Raw genomic sequence first — 8,359 nt, 5'->3', positions numbered from 1 at the left:
ATACCTGTATATAATATTATAGGTAGAAAATAATATTGTAGGTCGTATGAATGTGTCGATACTTATAGTAGTGGCCATTCAAATTCTTTTGAAGGAAACCGTTTTACTATAAGAGTAGTTATCGATATTTGCATATTGAATAAAGTGTATTGATTTTGATTTGTGTAAACTGATATATGAAGGAAAAATGAAGTTAACGGATCTTGAAATTGTTGGTGGCGAAGATATCTTTGGAATTGAGGCCGAGAGTCGAAAGCAATCAAAGGGTGGATATATGTATTTTTAGTAAGTATCAATGTATTTTTGTTATTATTGTTGAAATGATAATTGGATTAAAGTATTTAAAAACTTTAAATTGAAAACAAATTTTAAATGTTGACAGTATGACCGAATGCCAAAGGATGAAGGAAGTTGTAAATCACATCGGTTCGATATGTAAAATGAAATTGACATTGAGTATTATTTAGCGTTAATGTATTGATTAAGAAACATTTATGCTTAATTTTAGGTGAGAGATGATGTGTTGGAGAAATGGAAGTCGATGAGTGATGCTGAGAAAGAACCTTACATCACACAGTCAAAGATGGATAGTGAAGAATACAAAGCATGAAGGAAAGCACATGAAAAAAAAGTATTCATTAAAATTGTAAATACTTTGATACAAGACATATAAGAACAATAACATTATATATTATTAAAAAATATAGGAAGTGTTAACAAGGTGCAGCTTAAAAATAGTGAATTCATTAATTGAACACCTTAAGGAGAATGAGCAATTGAATGTGTTGAAAGAAATAGGGTTTGGATCCTTGATAGGAGTGAGGGATCGACCAATTCAGAGGGAATTGTGTCAATCCTTGATGGAGCAATTTGATATCCAATAATGTATGGTTAAATATGGTGATTATTCATTTCTTCTGGGGGTCCCATGTGCTACATCCGTATTGGGGGTTTCAAATAAAGGCAAAAGTGTTATAGAAGTCGGTAAGAATAAGAGCTGGAAATCACTTGCCTCCAAATATGATCTGAAGCACAAGGTGACACATGATGAACTTGAAGAGGAAATCAAAAGTAGATCTTACGAGGGGGATGACCTGAAGGCCCGAGTTCTATTGTACCTTGTCAGGATCTTTCTTTGTCCAACGGGTGATACATCAACGAGCAAGGATAATATGAAGTTGATTTGCGATGAAGGCTTGAGAGGTGAATTCAATTGGGCTGAATATGTCCATTCGAGATTGATTGAATCAATAATCAGCTTTTAAAAGGGCTCTCAGAGATACCTCAAAGGGTGCATGGCAATCTTAGAGGTAAATGAGTTAAAGAACAATTTTGTTATATATATAAAATGATAGTATAGTTATTATATAAAATGATAAATTTAATTATAAATGCAGGTTGCACTGTTCTATTTTTGGTCGGACCTTAATAGTGTGCTGACATATGAAAGAACCGGAGTGGCACGCATCCGTGCATGGGGGAAGGAAGAGGTGGTTAGAGTGATAGCGAAGTTGAAGTTGGATAGACCGAGGAAGAAAAAAAGGTAATAAATGTAATTAAATAATATTAAGAATATAATCAATGTCTTAATATTGTATTTTAATTTTGAAGGTTATTGGCAAGGAGGTAGAGGAGGCAGTGGAGGCATAAGAGAAGGAATAAGAGATGGTTGTAGGGGGATGACAGTGAGCGAAAATAGAGTAAATTAGGCATTTTGATGTCTAAATTGGCGGATGTAAAAAAATTCATTTTTGATATTCTGCAAAGACAATCAAGAGTCGAAGAGACACTTGAGAGGCTTAAGGGGGAAGTGGGAGGAAAAATAGATGGAGTGGTGAAAGAAGTTGAGGTGTTAAGGGGTGAACTTAAGATGGTGACGGGTGGAAAAATTGATGGAGTGGTCAAGGAAGTTGTGGAATTAAGGAGTGAACTTAAGGGGGTGAAGGGGTGGTTGAGAAAAACTTGGATGAAGGGGAAACAATGAAGGGTGAAATAAAAGAGATGAAGAGTTATGTAGAGCAAAAATACGATGAATTGAAAAATATGAAGAAGAAAAGATGGAGGAAGTGAGGAGAAAGGGTGTGGATGTGATTTATACACCGGAGGGTGTTATAGATGCAGATTTGGATTCAGAATGTCCTGCACCAATGAAGAAGAAGCAGAAGGTAAGCTGAATAAAAGAAAACTTAATTTGATTTTTATTATGTTGTTGTGACAAAAATGTGTATGCAAAATTGTAGGTTGAAAAAGCGGAAATTCCAAATGGAATTGGTGGTTTAGAAGCTGCAATGTGTGATTATTTATGGAATAGTGGGTTAGATTCGTCGTAAGTGCAATATATTGCTTTTTGAGTGATATTTAAATATTTCATGACAAAATAGTAATCCTAATGTTTCATATAGACATGTTATAATCGCAATGGGAAATCAATACGCTACTATAAACGACGTTGAAACGTTGAAGCCTAAGGAATGGGTTAGTGGTGCGATAAGTATAAAGTAAAAAATGTTAAAACCTAGTGAATATGTCCTGATTGTGTAATTAATTTTGTTAGGTTATTGATTTGCTCGGCTGAACATTTTGTTACGACTCGAAAACGTTATGCGGGAAGATTGGGTACCTTCCATACCACTTAGCGGTGAGTTACAATAATAAATGTTGAAAAGTAGCGCTATAGACGATAAATTAATAATGATTGTCGCGTAAATGCAGTAACAGGCGTTGGATAGCAAATAAACTGTTGATGGTATTGCGAGCTTTTGGGTGTCGATATTGGATAACTATGTGAAATTCACCGAGTGTGACAAGGTAAGACACCATACGAATTGCAAATGATGTTTTAGGATATATAATGTTGAATTTTGTCAAATTGGGTGTGAAATTTATCGTGGATCCTGATCACAATAAACTACAACAACTCTCATTGGTATCTGTTGGTGTTGGATATGGTTGAACGTATTGCAACAGTATATGATAGTCTATTTTCATCTCCAACGGCCAAAGAGAGAGTGAAGGATACTAAGAGATTTGTATGTATGAAAGGAAATTAAGTAAATTATAATGCATAATTTGTTTGGATCATAACTTGATATTTTTTAATACATATGACACTATTAGATAGGTATAATAAGGAACACATTTTTGTAGAAGCATTTGGCCGTCTAAAGGTCTTATTGAAACAATTAAAAGTTGTGCAGGATAAGATGAATGATCAATTGAATGAGTATGAGATGTTATCATAAATAGAAAACACAATTTATGCAGGTTTCATAATTGACATGTGTGGTATTCAAATTTTGTAACATATATGATTGCGGCATTTACGTGATTATGCGGATTAAATCGATCGGTTTTAGAGGGGCAACTAGTGATTTTGTAAGTGGAATGAAAAAATAGTTTGTGGTTCAATTGTTAAAAGTCGTAGATTGAATGTTGTGGTTTACAATACTTAAGGTACTGACAATTTGAATATAGGTTGTTGGAGAATGGGATCGTATGCGAATATTAAACGATCTCGTAAGCCACAATCAAAATAAACTAAGAGAGAATATGCCACAAGCTTCCATCACACACATGAATAACAAAAGGGCGCGATGACGTCAATGTAAGGGAAGTTTTGTATTCGATTTATAATTTTGTATCTAAATGTAATTATGTTTGAGGTGAGAAAAGTTAGTAATAGGTTGTTGTATATGTTTCTTATACATGTTGATGTAATTATGTATGAAATGAGAAAAGTTAGCAATAGATCGTTGTACATGTTTCTTATACATGTTGATGTAATTATGTATGAGATGAGAAAATTTAGCAATAGATTGTTGTACATGTTTCTTATACATGTTGATGTAATTATGTATGAGATGAGAAAATTTAGCAATAGGTTGTTGTACATGTTTCTTATACATGTTGATGTAATTATGTATGAGATGAGAAAAGTTAGCAATAGATTGTTGTATCTGAATGTAATTATATATGAGATAAGAAAAGTTAGCAATAGATTGTTGTACATGTTTCTTATACATGTTGATGTAATTATGTATGAGATGAGAAAAGTTAACAATAAATTGTTGTACATGTTTCTTATACATGTTGATGTAATTATGTATGAGATGAGAAAAGTTAGCAATAGATTGTTGTGTCTGAATGTAATTATGTGTGAGATGAGAAAAAGTTAGCAATAGGGTGTTCTACACGTTTCTTATACATAGTAGGAGTAATTATGTATGAGATGAGAAAAAATAGCAATAGGTTGTTGTACATGTTTCTTATATTTAGGTATGTACAATAGCTACAAAGCTCAATATTTATTAATTTAAAGTAATAGGTAAATTTACATTGTAAGTGGTAAAAAAGACTTTTTTTTAATGACAAAATTAGTAAACACAAAGTTTCCAACAAATTTGTCCACTATGGTTCCCAAACTTAAGGTATCGATACATTTAGCATAAGTATAGACACATTATAAAGTAATAGGTAAATTTACAATGAACCGGTAAAAATATATCGGTTTTATGAGAAAATAAGTCAACATAATGTATCGATATTTTTATAAATTGTGTCGATACTTTTTGTCTAGAATGAATGCCAAATGAAATGCAGCATAAAGTGTCGATACATTTATTGTAAGTATCGATCCTCAAAACATTGAAACCGATTATTATAAAGTAATAGGTAAAATATACATGTTTAATGAGAAAATAGGTCAACATAATGTATCGACACTTTTTAAATTTGTATCGATACATTTTGTCCAGAATGAATGCCAAACTAGGTGCACGCATAAAGTGTCGATACATTTAAAATTGTATCGATCCCAAAAACATTGAAACTGATAATTACAATGTAATAGGTAAATTTACAATGTAACCGGTAAATATATACTGGTTTTATGGGAGAATAGGTCTACATAACGTATCGACACTTTTGAAATTTGTGTCGATACTTGTTGTCCAAAATGAATGCCCAAACGAGGTGCACGCATAAAGTGTCGATACATTTATAAAAAGTATCGTTCCTAAAAACATCGAAACTCATAATTATAATGTAGTAGGTAATTTTGCAATGTAACCGGTATAAATATACCGGTTTAATCAGAAAACAGATTAACATAATGTATCAACACATTTTAAATTTTTATCGATACTTTTTGTCCAGAATGAATGCCCAAACGAGGTGTACGCATAAAGTGTCGATACATTTATAAAAAGTATCGATCCCAAAAACATTAAAACCCATAGTTATAATATAATAGGTAATTTTACAATGTAACTGGTATAAATACACCGGTTTTATGAGAAAATAGGTCTACATAATGTATCAATACTTTTTAATTTTGTGTCGATACTTTTTGTCCAGAATAAATGACAAACTAAGTGCACGCATAAAGTGTCGATACATTTAAAATTGTATCGATCCCAAAAACATCGAAATCGATAATTACAATGTAATAGGTAAATTAACAGTATAACCGGTAGAAATATACTGATTTTATGAGAAAATAGGTCTACATAAAGTATCGACACAAATTTAGAAAGTCTCGATACTTTTTGTCCAGAATGAATGACACTAGGTGCACGCATAAAGTGTCGATACATTTAAAATTGTATCGATCCCAAAAACATTGAAACCGATAATTACAATGTAATAGGTAAATTTAAAATGTAACCAGTATAAATATACCAGTTTTTTTGAGAAAGTAGGTCTAAATAAAGTATCGACACAAATTTAGAAAGTGTCGATACTTTTTGCCCAGAATGAATGCCCAACAAGGTGCACGAATAAAGTGTCAATACATTTATTAAAAGTATCGATCCTAAAACTTTAAAACTGATAATTACAATGTAATAGGTAACTTTACAATGTATCCGGTAGAAATATACCAGTTTTATGAGAAAATAGGTCTACATAAAGTATCGACACTTTCTAAATTTGTGTCGATACTTTTTTTAAATTACGCTTGTTTTTTTCCTTCATTATTTATATATTAAAAGAATCGATACAAACTCCAAATCAAAAAACCCTAAACCTAAAGGCAGAAGAAAACTCAAAGACTCCGACGAATACCAGTATTCATAACAGTTACGATCAGATATTCAGGTAAATTTATAGATATTTTGCCATAAGTTAGTTAGGGTTTGATTGATTTCCAGATTGGACTCTTTCTTTTTCTTAATGTGTTTGTGTTCCAATGTAACATCATCCAAACCCAAATGGCTCCAAAACGTCAGAGGTGCGGTGATGTTCAAACTTTTTCTCAAACAAGCTCTTCTCAATGATAACCTCATTCTCAACCAATCGTTTTTTTTGAGTAAATCAGGTCGTTCGAAACTCTAAACTTTAGAACTGATGAGGAGAAAGAAATATAGCAGAGGAGTTTCAAAGTAAGGAAGATTCGTCCCAAACGTGTCATTGACCTGAGTTTCTTGTTCGATGATAAATATGATTTTAGTTTTAAATCCATATTTACATCTTGGGGCTGGCTTGAATTCCTTGGTGTAGAACCAAAATATTACCCCAACTTAATTAGAGTCTTCTACAATAAGAGTTCCTTCCAGCGTGAGCCTAATAAGACTAATATAATAGGAATTAATGCCCATGTCATGAGGAAATATATATATATATATATATATATATCTCGGGATACTATTGTGGAGGGCATATGTGTCGAGAATAAAGGGGATTCAGATGAAAATGCTTTAGATACTACAATACAATAGGTTGCTAGAAATATCCCAATTCACCTAGATGTAGAGTCGAGAGTGTTTCACAAAATGCTCACTTGGTTTATTCGGCCTATTGGGGGAAAATATTCAACGATTCGAGACAGCTATTATTGGTGGATAGCAAAGTATAGATCCAAAACGGCTCCAAACATTGCTAAACTCATATTTAAGACAATTGTATATATGGTCACAAAGGGAACATCAATTTCAACTTCACTACCATATAGATGTGTCATCACCCATCTGTTGAATAAGAAAGAAGTTGATTTTTTGCTTGAATCCCCTGTTCGATTAACCCGCAAGATTAACATGTTATTTATTACCAGAGCGGGATATGATTTTATTGAAAATGTTGGTTGGAAACATGTCAAGAATGTTAGATTAGATTAAGAGAGGGAGGAAATAGACCCCATTGGCCATGAAGACGACCAACCAATGGGAGACGCAATGATGGAAGAAGCTCCAAGTGGAGATGATGTTACAATTAAGACAGTGATGGAATACATGGTCAATTTTCGAGAGCATATTGATTCCCTTGTGAGCGGAATGCAAGCCGATATTGCATCATTGCGCGATGAAGTCTCCATCTTGCATGACGAATTATGTCAACGACATCAAACAAGTTAGGTAAATAATTATTTATGTTTCTAAACATTTACACATTGTAAAATGTATTTTATTTTCTTTTAACAGATGTGGACAACCAAACGCTCAATGAATATGACGATGAAGATGATGATGATGATGATGATGATCCAAACAAGTATATCATGTTTACAATGCCGCCTGCAAGAAAACTTGTAATTTTTGATGTCAATGGTATCCTTGTATACATCCCAAGACATCCAAAAGGTTTTAATTTTGTTAATTTGTATCCATTATTTTAACATATAAGCATACAACTTTAATATCATTTTCTTCATGTTGTAGATGTTATCCTCAAAACAAGATTATATGAATTTATGCATTTTTGTGTATAGAATTTTGTTGTTTCCATTTGATCTTCCAAGATGAGGTTAAAACTATTGAGCAATTGAATTACTATAGCCAAAATCGTTAATATACAATTAAATATTAACATTCAAACTTGATTACAATCTCAGAATAATATCGACCGTGTACTTGAGAAACTACCTTTGTTGTCTGACCAGTTTGTATTCGTTTGGGTAAGATGAATGTCATTACACTTTGCTGACTTTTATTTGTCTATGATTCCTACATATTTATGTTCGTCTGTTTGTAAATATGAACAAGGAAAGTACAAAAACGAAGATAATGTTACATACTGTAAAGATCTCAATGATGTTTGGAATGAGTATCCTGATTTTAACACCCTAAATACACTGTTGGTCGATGATTCAACGCGAAAAATGATTTATAATCCGGTAAGTTACATTTATTCCATTTTTCCCAATTAAACAGGTGTTCATACATTGATTGATTAACAATTTCTATTTTTATATAGAAAAACAATTACATATGTCCACATCCCTTCGATGCTGCTTCCCATTCGGAAGACAATGCTCTAGGTATGACACAAATTTATTCCTGATTATGCTAATTTAGTTTCTTGTTAGTAAAATTGAACCTGATTAGTTTGATAATTTAAATTATTTATATATGTCATCAGAAAAAGG

This window comes from Hibiscus syriacus, unplaced genomic scaffold (assembly GCF_006381635.1).
Source record: "Hibiscus syriacus cultivar Baekdansim isolate YM2019G1 unplaced genomic scaffold, ASM638163v2 tig00112264_pilon, whole genome shotgun sequence".
Classification (NCBI taxonomy): Eukaryota; Viridiplantae; Streptophyta; class Magnoliopsida; order Malvales; family Malvaceae; genus Hibiscus; species Hibiscus syriacus.
This window is presented reverse-complemented; position numbering follows the sequence as displayed.